Source organism: Scyliorhinus canicula, chromosome 15 (assembly GCF_902713615.1).
Source record: "Scyliorhinus canicula chromosome 15, sScyCan1.1, whole genome shotgun sequence".
Taxonomy (NCBI): domain Eukaryota; kingdom Metazoa; phylum Chordata; class Chondrichthyes; order Carcharhiniformes; family Scyliorhinidae; genus Scyliorhinus; species Scyliorhinus canicula.
The window spans coordinates 144,848,766-144,864,634 of NC_052160.1; the positions used below are offsets into that span (position 1 = coordinate 144,848,766).

The window sequence follows — 15,869 nt, forward strand, 5'->3', positions numbered from 1 at the left end:
CCCCATTGTAGGCTTGTGCAGAAAGTAAGGAGGCATGGGATAGTGGAAAATTTGGCCAGTTGGATAACAAACTGGCTAACCGATAGAAGACAGAGAGTGGTGGTGGATGGCAAATATTCAGCCTGGAGCCCAGTTATCAGTGGCGTACCGCAGGGATCAGTTCTGGGTCCTCTGTTGTTTGTGATTTTCATTAACGACTTGGATGAGGGAGTTGAAGGGTGGGTCAGTAAATTTGCAGACGATATGAAGATTGGTGGAGTTGTGGATAGTGAGGAGGGCTGTTGTCGGCTTCAAAGATACATAGATAGGATGCAGAGCTGGGCTGAGAAGTGGCAGATGGAGTTTAACCCTGACAAGTGTGAGGTTGTCCATTTTGGAAGGACAAATATGAATGCGGAATACAGGGTTAACGGTAGGGTTCTTGGCAATGTGGAGGAGCAGAGAGATCTTGGGGTCTATGTTCATAGATCTTTGAAAGTTGCCACTCAAGTGGATAGAGCTGTGAAGAAGGCCTATGGTGTGCTAGCGTTCATTAGCAGAGGGATTGAATTTAAGAGCCGTGAGGTGATGATGCAGCTGTACAAAACCTTGGTCAGGCCACATTTGGAGTACTGTGTGCAGTTCTGGTCGCCTCATTTTAGGAAGGATGTGGAAGCTTTGGAAAAGGTGCAAAGGAGATTTACCAGGATGTTGCCTGGAATGGAGAGTAGGTCATACGAGGAAAGGTTGAGGGTGCTAGGCCTTTTCTCATTAGAACAGAGAAGGATGAGGGGCGACTTGATAGAGGTTTATAAGATGATCAGGGGAATAGATAGAGTAGACAGTCAGAGACTTTTTCCCCGGGTGGAACACACCATTACAAGGGGACATAAATTTAAGATAAATGGTGGAAGATGTAGAGGGGATGTCAGAGGTAGGTTCTTTACCCAGAGAGTAGTGGGGGCATGGAATGCACTGCCTGTGGAAGTAGTTGAGTCGGAAACGTTAGGGACCTTCAAGCGGCTATTGGATAGGTACTTGGATTAGGGTAGAATAATGGAGTGTAGGTTAACTTCATAAGGGCAGCACGGTAGCATTGTGGATAGCACAATTGCTTCACAGCTCTAGGGTCCCAAGTTCGATTTCGACTTGGGTCACTGTCTGTGCGGAGTCTGCACATCCTCCCCGTGACTGCGTGGGTTTCCTCCGGGTACTCCGGTTTCCTCCCACAGTCCAAAGATGTGCAGGTTGGGTGGATTGGCCATGAAAATTTGTCTAAAATTCTATGATTAACCTAGGACAAAAGTTCGGCGCAACATCGTGGGCCGAAGGGCCTGTTCTGTGCTGTATTTCTCTATCTCTATCACCTGATGAAGGAGCTGCGCTCCGAAAGCTCATGATTTCAAGTAAACCTGTTGGACTTTAACCTGATGATGTCAGACTTCTTACTGAGTCCTTCTGAAGACAATGTCCCATTTTTACACCAGAATTATCGCCCGTCATATTGTGCGGCATGACAAAAGCACTAAAGTAAGATTTATTCAGAACTTACCTAGCAGGTAATGGCAGCAGCAGAATTGTACTCAGCCACAACCTATAATCCCATGACCTGGCATATCCCCCATGACACCATTGCCACCATATCAGGACATCAACCCTGGCTCAATGAGGAGTGCAAGAGAGCACGCTCGGAGTTATCCCAAACATACCTACAAACAAGATGTCAACCAGGTGAAGCTTTGGCACAAACTACATGTGTGAAAAACAGCAGAGCTAAGCAATCTCATAACAAATGGATCAGATCAAAGCTGTGCTATAATGCTACATACAGGCGTGAATAGTGCTGGACAATTAAGCTAACTGAATGAGGTAGCTCCTCAAATATCCCCATCATCAGTGATGAGGGGACCCAGTTTGTCAGTGCTGAAGACAAGGATGTGGCATTTTACAACCATTTTCAGCCAGAGCTCCAGGTGGATAATCCATCTTAGCCTCCTCCAGATATCTCATCGTTGAGATTGTTCTTCAGCAAATTTAATCCACTCTACATAATATCACAAAATGGCTGAAGGCAGCGAATACTGGAAATGGCTACGTACCCTGCAATAATCCAACAATGCCCTTGGCTGCTGAAGTGTTCCTTGGCTGGAAGGGAACATTCCTGCCTGGCGATTGTCGCGCGATGTCCGTTTATTCGTTGTCGCAGTGTCTGCATGGTCTCGCCAATGTACCACGCTTCGGGACATCCTTTCCTGCAGCATATGAGGTAGACAACATTGGCCGAGTCGCACGAGTATGTACCGTGTACCTGGTGGGCGGTATTCTCACGTGTAATGGTGGTAACCATGTCGATGATCTGGCATGTCTTGCAGAGATTGCCCTGGCAGGGTTGTGTGGTGTCGTGGTCGCTGTTCTGAAGGCTGGGTAGTTTGCTGCAAACAATGGTCTGTTTGGGGTTGCGCGGTTGTTTGAAGGCAAGTAGTGGGGGTGTGGGGATGACCTTAGCAAGATGTTCGTCTTCATCGATGACGTGTTGAAGGCTGCGAAGAAGGTGTCGTTGTTTCTCCGCCCCAGGAAAGTACTGGACGACGAAGGGTACTCTGTCCGTTGTGTCCCGTGTTTGTCTTCTGAGGAGGTTGGTGCAGTTTTTTGCTGTGGCGCGTTGGAACTGTTGATCGATGAGTCGAGCGCCATATCCCGTTCGTACGAGGGCATCTTTCAGCATCTGTATATGTCTGTGATGCTTCTCCTCATCTGGGCAGATCCTGTGTATATGGCAGACTAGTCCATAGGGGATGGCTTCTTTAATGTGTTTAGGGTGGAAGCTGGAGAAGTGGAGTATCGTAAGATTATTTGTGGGCTTGCGGTAAAGCAAAGTGCTGAGGTGATTGTCTTTGATGGAGATGAGTGTGTTCAAGAATGCAACCGATTCTGGAGAGTAGTCCATGGTGAGTCTGATGGTGGGATGGAACTTATTGATGTCATCGTGTAATCGTTTTAGTGATTCACAGCAACTCTTGAAATGCATTAAAACATTGAGGCAAAATGTGGGTCCGAGCAGCTGGAGAAATACCAAGGCTTTGATTTGGTGACAAGGCCACACCAGAATATTGGTAACTTAGGCAGGACAGATGGAGGAAGGTATAAACCAGCCCGGGGACCACATGTGACCCGTCAAGTTAGAGTGCGGCCCAAGTTCAAAAATCAAAAAGGGCGACAGTACAAGGTACAGTGACTGAGGGGAGCTCAGTGAATAGGCCCAGTAATACTAAAAGGAATAAAACTGGAGATGTTAAGATTCAAAACAGAGGTAAAAAAACCAACATAAGTTTACTTTACTTGAATGCTTGTAGTATTCGGAATAAAGTAAATGAGTTGATGGCACAAATCATCGTGAATGACGATGATTTAGTGGCCATTACTGAAACATGGTTAAAGGATGGTCACGACTGGGAGTTAAATATCCGAGGGTATCAAACTATTCGGAAGGACAGAGTGGATGGTAAGGGAGGTGGTGTTGCTCTGTTATTTAAGGATGACATCCGGGCAATAGTAAGGGATGACATCGGTGCTATGGAGGATAAGGTTGAATCCATTTGGGTGGAAATCAGGTATAGTAAGGCAAAAAAGTCACTGATAGGAGTAGTCTATCAGCCACCAAATAGTAACGATATGGTGGGGCAGGCAATAAACAAAGAAATAACTGATGCATGTAGAAATGGTACAGCAGTTACCATGGGGGATTTTAATCTACATGTCGATTGGTTTAACCAGATCGGTCAAGGCAACCTTGAGGAGGAGTTTATGGAATGTATCCGCGATAGTTTCCTAGAACAGTATGTAATGGACCCTACGAGGGAACAAGCGGTCCTAGATCTTGTCCTGTGTAATGAGACAGGATTGATTCATGATCTCATAGTTAGGGATCCTCTCGGAAGGAGCGATCACAATATGGTGGAATTTAAAATACAAATGGAGGGTGAGAAAATAAAATCAAATACTACAAAGGAGATTACAATGGGATGAGAGAAGAACTAGCTAAGGTAGACTGGGAGCAAAGACTTTATGGTGGAACAGTTGAGGAACAGTGGAGAACCTTCCAAGCGATTTTTCACAGTGCTCAGCAAAGGTTTATACCAACAAAAAGGAAGGACGGTAGAAAGAGGGAAAATCGACCGTGGATAGCTAAGGAAATAAGGGAGAGTATCAAATTGAAGGAAAAAGCATATAAAGTGGCAAAGATTAGTGGGAGACTAGAGGACTGGGAAATCTTTAGGGGGCAACAGAAAGCTACTAAAAAAGCTATAAAGAAGAGTAAGATAGAGTATGAGAGTAAACTTGCTCAGAATATAAAAACAGACAGTAAAAGTTTTTACAATTATATAAAACAAAAAAGAGTGGCTAAGGTAAATATTGGTCCTCTAGAGGATGAGAAGGGAGTTTTAATAATGGGAGATGAGGAAATGGCTGAGGAACTGAACAGGTTTTTTGGGTCGGTCTTCACAGTGGAAGACACAAATAACATACCAGCAACTGATAGAAATGAGGCTATGACAGGGGAGGACCTTGAGAGGATTGTTATCACTAAGGTGAGCCTAACGTTTGTGGTGGGTAAGGTCTTGGAGAGGATTATAAAAGATACGATTTATAATCATCTAGATAGGAATAATATGATTAGGGATAGTCAGCATGGTTTTGTGAAGGGTAGGTCATGCCTCACAAACCTTATCGAGTTCTTTGAGAAGGTGACTGAACAGGTAGACGAGGGTAGAGCAGTTGATGTGGTGTATATGGATTTCAGTAAAGCGTTTGATAAGGTTCCCCACGGTCGGCTATTGCAGAAAATACGGAGGCTGGGGATTGAGGGTGATTTAGAGATGTGGATCAGAAATTGGCTAGTTGAAAGAAGACAGAGAGTGGTAGTTGATGGGAAATGTTCAGAATGGAGTTCAGTTACGAGTGACGTACCACAAGGATCTGTTCTGGGGCCGTTGCTGTTTGTCATTTTTATAAATGACCTAGAGGAGGGCGCAGAAGGATGGGTGAGTAAATTTGCAGACGACACTAAAGTCGGTGGAGTTGTAGACAGTGCGGAAGGATGTTGCAGGTTACAGAGGGACATAGATAAGCTGCAGAGCTGGGCTGAGAGGTGGCAAATGGAGTTTAATGTGGAGAAGTGTGAGGTGATTCACTTTGGAAAGAATAACAGGAATGCGGAATATTTGGCTAATGGTAAAATTCTTGGTAGTGTGGATGAGCAGAGGGATCTCGGTGTCCATGTACATAGATCCCTGAAAGTTGCCACCCAGGTTGATAGGGTTGTGAAGAAGGCCTATGGTGTGTTGGCCTTTATTGGTAGAGGGATTGAGTTCCGGAGCCATGAGGTCATGTTGCAGTTGTACAAAACTCTAGTACGGCCGCATTTGGAGTATTGCGTACAGTTCTGGTCGCCTCATTATAGGAAGGACGTGGAAGCTTTGGAACGGGTGCAGAGGAGATTTACCAGGATGTTGCCTGGTATGGAGGGAAAATCTTATGAGGAAAGGCTGATGGACTTGAGGTTGTTTTCGTTAGAGAGAAGAAGGTTAAGAGGTGACTTAATAGAGGCATACAAAATGATCAGAGGGTTAGATAGGGTGGACAGCGAGAGCCTTCTCCCGCGGATGGGGGTGGCTAGCACGAGGGGACATAGCCTTGAAATGAGGGGTCATAGATATAGGACAGAGGTCAGAGGTGGGTTTTTTACGCAAAGAGTGGTGAGGCCGTGGAATGCCCTACCTGCAACAGTAGTGAACTCGCCAACATTGAGGGCATTTAAAAGTTTATTGGATAAGCATATCGATGATAAGGGCATAGTGTAGGTTAGATGGCCTTTAGTTTTTTTTTCCATGTCGGTGCAACATCGAGGGCCGAAGGGCCTGTACTGCGCTGTATCATTCTATGTTCTAAGGAGGTAGTGATGGGCAAGCTAATGGGGCTAAAGGTAGAAAAGTCTCCTGGCACTGATGGAATGCATCCCAGAGTGCTAAAGGAGATGGCTAGGGAAATTGCAGATGCACTGGTGATAATTTACCAAAATTCACTAGACTCTGGGGTGGTCCCGGTGGATTGGAAATTAGCAAATGTGACACCACTGTTTAAAAAAGGAGGTAGGCTGAGAGTGGGAAAATATAGGCCAGTGAGTTTAACTTCGGTAGTAGGGAAGATGCTGGAATCTATCATCAAGGAAGAAATAGCGAGGCATCTGGATAGAAATTGTCCCATTGGGCAGACACAGCATGGGTTCATAAAGGGCAGGTCGTGCCGAACTAATTTAGTGGAATTTTTTGAGGACATTACCAGTGCAGTAGATAACGGGGAGCCAATGGATGTGGTATATCTGGATTTCCAGAAAGCCTTTGACAAGGTGCCACACAAAAGGTTGCTGCATAAGATAAAGATGCATGGCATTAAGGGTAAAGTAGTAGCATGGATAGAGGATTGGTTAATTAATAGAAAGCAAAGAGTGGGGATTAATGGGTGTTTCTCTGGTTGGCAATCAGTAGCTAGTGGTGTCCCTCAGGGATCCGTGTTGGGCACACAATTGTTCACAATTTACATAGATGATTTGGAGTTGGGGACCAAGGGCAATGTGTCCAAGTTTGCAGATGACACTAAGATGAGTGGTAAAGCGAAAAGTGCAGAGGATACTGGAAGTCTGCAGAGGGATTTGGATAGGTTAAGTGAATGGGCTAGGGTCTGGCAGATGGAATACAATGTTGACAAATGTGAGGTTATCCATTTTGGTAGGAATAACAGCAAACGGGATTATTATTTAAACGATAAAATATTAAAGCATGCCGCTGTTCAGAGAGACTTGGGTGTGCTAGTGCATGAGTCACAGAAAGTTGGTTTACAGGTGCAACAGGTGATTAAGAAGGCAAATGGAATTTGGTCCTTCATTGCTAGAGGGATGGAGTTTAAGACTAGGGAGGTTATGCTGCAATTGTATAAGGTGTTAGTGAGGCCACACCTGGAGTATTGTGTTCAGTTTTGGTCTCCTTACTTGAGAAAGGACGTACTGGCGCTGGAGGGTGTGCAGAGGAGATTCACTAGGTTAATCCCAGAGCTGAAGGGGTTGGATTATGAGGAGAGGTTGAGTAGACTGGGACTGTACTCATTGGAATTTAGAAGGATGAGGGGGGATCTTATAGAAACATTTAAAATTATGAAGGGAATAGATAGGATAGATGCGGGCAGGTTGTTCCCACTGGCGGGTGAAAGCAGAACTAGGGGACATAGCCTCAAAATAAGGGGAAGTAGATTTAGGACTGAGTTTAGGAGGAACTTCTTCACCCAAAGGGTTGTGAATCTATGGAATTCCTTGCCCAGTGAAGCAGTTGAGGCTCCTTCATTAAATGTTTTTAAGGTAAAGATAGATAGTTTTTTGAAGAATAAAGGGATTAAGGGTTATGGTGTTCGGGCCGGAAAGTGGAGCTGAGTCCACAAAAGATCAGCCATGATCTCATTGAATGGCGGAGCAGGCTCGAGGGGCCAGATGGCAGACTCCTGCTCCTAGTTCTTATGTTCTTATGCAAGTTGACCGTTACCCGTGCGCAGTCAAAATGTATCAGTATTCGATGGATTATTCTTGGAATTTTGACTAAATACTTGTATTTCTACAGAAATGTTGATTTTATCAACTTGGTTTCATATGGTTTCCATGGAGCTTGGGATCGATTCACAGGACACATCAGCCCTTTATATCGTGGCGCCGCTGATAAAGGTGCTTATGCAAATTCTAACATGGTACGTATACAATCCCCCACCGTTGACAAGTTACATATGAAAAGGTCGGGCACTTCAATCATCATGTTTTCAGAACAACTCTACAATCCTCTATTTCTGCCCAGTGTTTCCGTTCTTAGATAATTCCAGTTTTCCACGACCCTGCTCTGCTTCAAGAATAACCTTTGGCTGTCGGTCTTGGTTGAATAATGTTCTGTGTTAGCAGTGTTCCCGGTTAAACCTGCCCCAACCATTTTTATCTTGTTTTAACCCAACAAGATTAACTCCCAGCTATTTTGTTCCTGTCTGGGAAGTTGAAGATTTTCCAGACCGTCTTCATATTTCTGCCTTTGAAGATTAGCTGTACAGCTCCTTCCCACTCCAGCCCTCGAGTGTCTTCGTCAACACTCCTCACCCCAGAACTGAAAGGCGCACTGAGTGTGTGGTCTGACCATAGAACATAGAACAGTACAGCACAGAACAGGCCCTTTGGCCCTTGATGTTGTGCCGAGCCATGATCACCCTACTCAAACCCACGTATCACCCTATATCCATAACCCAACAACCCCCCCCCCCTCCACCTTACTTTTTAGGACACTACGGGCAATTTAGCCTGGCCAATCCACCTAACCCGCACATCTTTGGACTGTGGGAGGAAACCGGAGCACCCGGAGGAAACCCACGCACACACGGGGAGGACGTGCAGACTCCGCACAGACAGTGACCCAGCCGGGAATCGAACCTGGGACCCTGGAGCTGTGAAGCATTTATGCTAACCACCATGCTACCGTGCTGCCCAGATCATTGTACAGTTTGATCACTTCCTCAATTGATTCTTTTGTCTCAGTAGTTTAATGTTCTAATGGCATTAATCAAAAAGTAGAACACCGCAGATTTTGTAACCTGACATTAGAATGGAAAAGATAGACATCACTCAGCAGGTCTGACAGCATCTGTGAAGAGAGGAACTGAGTTAACGTTTTCAGTCAAGGACCATTCATTAGAACTGGTAAAAGTTAGAGTTCAGTTCCCTTGACCTGAAATGTTAACTCTGTTTCTCGCTCCACAGATGCTGCCAGACATATTGAATAAATGTGTTTCCTGGGAAGTGCCCACACCACGTTTGAACCAGGTTACCAGTGTGCGTAAGGCCAGAAAGCAGCAACTATGGCCAAGCAGCAGAAAGGAGCAATTGTTTTAGAGTGACTAAAAGCAGAAGTAAACTGAATATTTCTCTGCTGAATTATCCATTAGGAAATGGAGAAGAAAATTATTGATTGTGAAAGGTGGAGGTATGTCCTTCGAGACTGTACAGAAAGAGTAAAAGATGAGATGTGGATTTTTACCCCAGTATCCTGATCAGAACATTGAATATCTGCCTGCACTCCATCCAGTTCGCCATCCAAACACATCTGTGCCACCTCATGCCATGCCTGTTCAACGACTCACATTGGCATTGGGAAAAAAAGCACCACATCCCTCTCCTCGTGAATGTCTTCCAGTAGAATTGCCAACATTGAATTAAGAAAATGTGCTCACGTACAGCCACCTTCCTCTCGTTCTATTATCTATCTTTGCTGTTTGTCCACAATTAATGTTCACTTTCCCTTTAAGGTGCAGCTCACGATTCTGTTTTAACCACGTATTTCCCATCTCTTATTTAGTGTGCTGCCATTAGAAAGTGTGTTTTGGGCCTGGCGCTTTGCCTGCTATTCAGCGACGAGAGGCAGCCCAAACAATTGTATAGATTGTCCGCCTGCCCACCCGCACAAATTGGGAGAATTAGGGATCAGACAAACAGGAACACTAAGCTGGCACAGTGTGGTAGGATTTCTCCACCTGAAGAAAATCCATGGCCAAGATAGAACATAGAACATAGAACGATACAGCGCAGTACAGGCCCTTCGGCCCTCGATGTTGCACCGACATGGAAAAAAACTAAAGGCCATCTACCCTACACTATGCCCTTATCATCCATATGCTTATCCAATAAACTTTTAAATGCCCTCAATGTTGGCGAGTTCACTACTGTTGCAGGTAGGGCATTCCACGGCCTCACCACTCTTTGCGTAAAAAACCCACCTCTGACCTCTGTCCTATATCTATTACCCCTCAATTTAAGGCTATGTCCCCTCGTGCTAGCCACCTCCATCCGCGGGAGAAGGCTCTCACAGTCCACCCTATCTAACCCTCTTATCATTTTGTATGCCTCTATTAAGTCACCTCTTAACCTTCTTCTCTCTAACGAAAACAATCTCAAGTCCATCAGCCTTTCCTCATAAGATTTTCCCTCCATACCAGGCAACATCCTGGTAAATCTCCTCTGCACCCGTTCCAAGGCTTCCACGTCCTTCCTATAATGAGGCGACCAGAACTGTACGCAATACTCCAAATGCGGCCGTACTAGAGTTTTGTACAACTGCAACATGACCTCATGGCTCCGGAACTCAATCCCTCTACCAATAAAGGCCAACACACCATAGGCCTTCTTCACAACCCTATCAACCTGGGTGGCAACTTTCAGGGATCTATGTACATGGACACCAAGATCCCTCTGCTCATCCACACTACCAAGAATTTTACCATTAGCCAAATATTCCGCATTCCTGTTATTCTTTCCAAAGTGAATCACCTCACACTTCTCCACATTAAACTCCATTTGCCACCTCTCAGCCCAGCTCTGCAGCTTATCTATGTCACTCTGTAACCTGCAACATCCTTCCGCACTGTCTACAACTCCACCGACTTTAGTGTCGTCTGCAAATTTACTCACCCATCCTTCTGCGCCCTCCTCTAGGTCATTTATAAAAATGACAAACAGCAACGGCCCCAGAACAGATCCTTGTGGTACGCCACTCGTAACTGAACTCCATTCTGAACATTTCCCATCAACTACCACTCTCTGTCTTCTTTCAACTAGCCAATTTCTGATCCACATCTCTAAATCACCCTCAATCCCCAGCCTCCGAGATTTTACCATTCTCGGGGACAAGTACTGGGAGGAGGGGGTTCGGCTCAATCGTGGGGAGCTGTGTCAGATCAATCGCCCGATGATCTCCCTTTTACAAGCGGCGGACCCCATAAGTGGCAAGGCTGCCTGCTTCAGGGAGGTGGTCAGCCAATTACCGCACTATTATTAATGCCTAGTTAAAGGCCATTTTACCATACCACTGCCGTTTTGTTGTGTAGGGAAGTATCCAGCTAAACCGGACACATTTCATCAGGAGGACTTCCCTGCAACGCAGATTCATAGCAGAAACACATCTACTGTGGATGCAACATTTCCTGCATTCCTTACACTGACCACCTCTTCCAGTGGTTAAGGCATGAGATGCTGGCCCTCTGACGAGGCTGGTATCAGCCATCTTGAATTAGGAAATCCACAATATTCAGCCCTATGTTTCAAACATTAAATTAATGTTGAGATTGATTGAGCTTGAGGAAGATTCTGACCATTTAACCATTTCCCCAGCTATTCTGCAATCAAAGACAGGAGGTGGTGGCGTAGTGGTATTGTCACTAGACGAGGAAACCAGAGGCCCAGAATAACGCTCTGGGGACCCGGGTTCAGTTCCCGCCACTGCAGATGGTGAAATTTGAATTCAATAAAAATCTGAAATTATAATTCTAATGGGGACCATGAAACCATTGTCAATTATTGTAAAAACCCATCTGGTTCACTAATGTCCTTCAGGGAAGGAAACCTGCTGTCCTTACCCGGTCTGGCCTACATGTGACTCCAGACCCACAGTAATGTGGTTGACTCTTTTTTTAAAATAAATTTAGAGTACCCAATCATTTTTTACAATAATGGGGCAATTTAGCGCGGCCAATACAACTACTCTGCACATCTTTGGGTTGTGAGGGCGAAACCCACACAGACACGGAGAGAATGTGCAAACTCCACACGGACAGTGACCCAGGGCCGGGATCGAACCTGGGACCTTGGCGGTGTGAGGCAGCTGTGCTAACCACTGCGTCACCATGGTTGACCCTTAACTGACCGTTCAAGGGCAATCAGGATTGGCCCACGTCCCATGAACGGACAAAAAAACTTGGTAGATTGTCGGGGAATAGATGGATGTGAACCTTAGCAGAATATGAATTTTAATACCCCAAAAAACAGTTAATTGTTTCCACTACAGAATTTTGCCGCCAAATATTGGATTCGCAACGGCTTGTCAGCAAAAAAAACTGATCATTGGATTTCCCACATTTGGACGAACCTTTGTGCTGAAGTCTTTGAATGAAAGTGTTGGTGCTGCAGTAACTGGCCCCGGGCCACCTGGCAATTACACAAAGGAGCCTGGTTTCCTATCGTATTATGAGGTGATATAATATAACAACATTTATTTCTAATCCATTGATTATTTGTGGAAATATGTCCTTATGCAGCACGATATTTCCCAGGCAATTCTTTTGCTCCCTACCATGATATCAAATTGGCTCAGACTTTGTTGGGGGAGGGCAGTGTCATAATATCCACTCATGTATATAATGAGGTGCAGACAGGCAGTGATTGACACACAGGATGACCAGTAAGCACACAGCACAGTGCAGCCAATCACCAGACAGGACACTACCACTATAAAGCCAGAGGGCACTAGGTTTCCCTCTCTCTCTGGACCCAGCCACTGAGACAGTCAGAGTCCACGAGCTAGCCAGTGCAAACACCATGCGGTAGTTAGTAAGTCTGGTCAGGCTAGTACTAGGTCTCCAGTCAGTTCAGTATAGTGTCGACCCACAGCTGAATATGTTTATCAGTTCTATAGTTGAATAAAACTGTGTTGGATCTTCTCCAGTGTTAGACGTCTGTTTCTAGCTTCCCTGCATCGAGTGCAGTCCACATCGAACCAACCTGCCTAACACATCATGGTACCAGAGTGAAACTGATCTTGACGGACCTACCTCGAGTGAATCAGCATTGACCAGCAAGCAGCCATCCAGCGAAATGGCAAACATCCAGCCTCCTCCCCAACTCCGCATCTCCGGCAACCTCAGCGCCAATTGGAAGATCTTCAAGCACAAATTCCTCTTGTACATCGAGGTCTCCGACCTCGAGGCAGCATCGGATACCAGGAAGATCGCGCTATTTCTTTCCACCGCGGGGGACCACGCCATCCATATCTACAACTCCCTTACGCTCGCCGACGGCGAAGACAAAACAAAATTCAAAACAGTCCTGCTGAAGTTCGACAGCCACTGCGACATTGAGGTGAATGAGAGCTTTGAACGGCACATCTTCCAGCAGAGGCTTCAGGGTAAGGATGAACCTTTTCACTCCTTCTTGACCCATCTCCATATCCTAGCGCAGTCATGTAACTATGTCTCAACGACTGATTGCATGATTCGGGATCGGATCGTTTTCGGGGTCCACTCCGACTCCCTGCAGCAGCAGCTCCTTAAAATCAAACAGTTGACCCTCTCTGTCACTATTGAGACGTGTGTTGTCCATGAGTAACAATCGTTACTCCCCACATCAGGGCGGCAGAAACTGCAAAGCTGGCCTCCCACGAGGCGGAAAGGGTGCAGGCCATCGCACAGATGCAGGGCCTGAGCATCGAGGAGAGTGGCCGTTTCGCGCACTTTCCCGGATCCCTGCGCATGCGCGCCAAGATCGAGCGGACAACGAGACCAACAACTCAACTGCGCAGGTGCGTACGTCGACCGACCGCACTGCGCATGCGCGATGGTGCACGGAATGCGCTGACGTCAGCGTCATGACCAGTCCGAATCATGGCTCCGCCCACTTAAAGCAGCAATGTCCGGCAAAAGGACGCCGGGGTCTACAGTGTGGCAAGCTTGGCCACGACGCAGCCCTTTGCAGATCTGCTCCACCGCTCAGCAGCCAGCGATCCCAACTGCGGCGCAGAAATGTCCGCTCAGTACAACAAGGCATCCCAGATTCCGATCCCGACAGCCCAACAGACCCTGATGCTGACTGCCTCAAGTCTCCATATCGGGTGGGCATCATAACCACACATGAGCTGACCTCCACCACACCTGCGCCATGCCTCTCGATCCTCAGTGCGGATCCAGATGACGAGTGGTCTGCTGTCCTCACAGTTCACCAGGCTCGCATCTGATTTAAACTGGACACCGGCGGGTCTGCGAACCTCATCTCACAATCCGACCTTGACACCATCCGCGCCAGACCAAGCATTCTTCCACCAGCCTGTCAGCTCCTTGACTACAATGGCAATGCCATAGCTGCCAGTGGCTCGTGTCAGCTAGGGGTATCCAACAAGGCGATCAAGGCAACGCTGCGGTTTGTAATCGTCAGGCCTGACAGGGCGTCCCTGCTCGGTGCTCGGGCCTGCAAGCTCCTGAACCTGGTTCAGCGAGTCCACACCATGTCATCATCACCGGCGACGGCCTCGCCCGATGGAAATTTGCAAGCCGTCATAGACGACATAATCACGCAGTACCACAGCGCATCCGATGGAATGGGCACGCTCCCATACCGATATAAAATCCTGCTCAAGCCGAACGCCACCCCTGTAATTCATGCACCACACCGGGTGCCGGCGCCCCTCAAGGATCGTCTGAAATAGCAACTACAGGACCTGTGTAGTGAATGTAGAAACACTATTAATTCACCACTATACTGTGTTCCATTGTACCTTGCTATTAATCCTGTGGGCTCCATCTATGGGCCACTGTGTGGCTTCACCCACAGGGGGAGATGTTGGAGCATGTACGGGCTCCGTCCATGGCTCTGCCCTTTAGAGGAAGTATAAGAGCAGCAGACCTGCGGGACCGCCTTCAGTATTGTACCAGTCGCAGGCAGGCAAAGTTGTAAGCTGATTAAAACCACTGTTTACTTCGACTCGAGTCTCCGAGTGAATTGATGGTCGCATCAATTTAATCAGCTTAAAGAACTACTATGGAGTCAGCCCTCAAACCTGACAGACTGGAACTCGATCCACAGGCCACGGAGGCGAAAGAAAGTTTTGCATATTGGCGTTGGTGTTTCAAGGCCTGCCTGGCCGCATCGTCGACAGCATCCATCACGGACGAACAGAAATTGAGTCTTCTCCACGCACGGGTGAGCCATCGCATTTCTGCCCAACTCGACGAAGCCACCTCCTATACTGAGGCCCTCGCGATACTCAAACGCATCTACGTGCGGCCTGTGAATGAAGTCTACGCGCGACATATCTTCACTACTCGCCGCCAGCGCCCCGGGGAGTCGCTAGATGACTATCTGTGCGACCTCAGGCCTTTACAGCCACTCAGCAAATGGAACTCGCCGTCCGAGACGTTTACGTTGCGAGGGTCCGATCGAACTATGTGAGGCAGCGCCTGCTCGAAAAAGGGGCCCAGGTCCTGGATGACGCGGTAAAACTGGCAACCTCAGTGGAGGTCGCTTTTCAGAGTCTCTCTGCGTTCCCAGCTGACAACGTGACTCCCTCGTGGGCCCCTGACCAGAGACTACCCCAGGCCTGAGCCGCGTGGCCGCCCACCCATCACGGGGGGGTAGCTTGCCATTTTTGCAGCCAGCCTCAATACTCCCGGCAACAATGCCCAGCCCGCAACGCAAACTGCAGCAGCTGCGGGCGAAAAGGACACTTTGTAAAGGTCTGCCTGGCCAAGCCTAAACACTCAAACTCGATCCACCGACTCTCAGGCCCGCAGATCCAGTAATATGGCAGCGTGTTTGCCGACTCCGACCCCACACAACATGTGCGACTCACGGGGATCGCCATCTTGGCCATCCTCCCCCACGCTGCCGGCCACGTGCGATCCATGGGGGCCGCCATCTTGGCCATCATCCGCTACGCCGCTCGACGAGTACGTCCTGCACGAACAGCCATCGCGGGGCCGCCACAGCACCGCCGACCACGCCGCCGACTACCCTCAACTCAGTGCAGTCACCCTGGACCAGTCAAGACCCAAGCATTTCAAGAGCTCCATGATGGCCGTCCGGGTTAACAGATACGAGACACCTTGCCTGTTCGACTCCGGGAGCACCAAGAGCTTTGTTCACCTGGATCTGGTAAGACGCTGTTTCCCGATATTCCCGACGCAACAACCAATCTCCCTCGCCTCTGGGTCGCACTGAGTACAAATCCAAGGGAGCACTACGGCAACCGTAACAATACAGGGCGCCGAGTATACCA

At 47.5% G+C, this 15,869-nt stretch overlaps 1 pseudogene; it reads left to right on the forward strand.

Annotated features, from left to right (window-relative positions):
- Positions 1 to 15,869, forward strand: part of LOC119978664 — a 54,469-nt pseudogene that overhangs the window by 25,366 nt on the left and 13,234 nt on the right.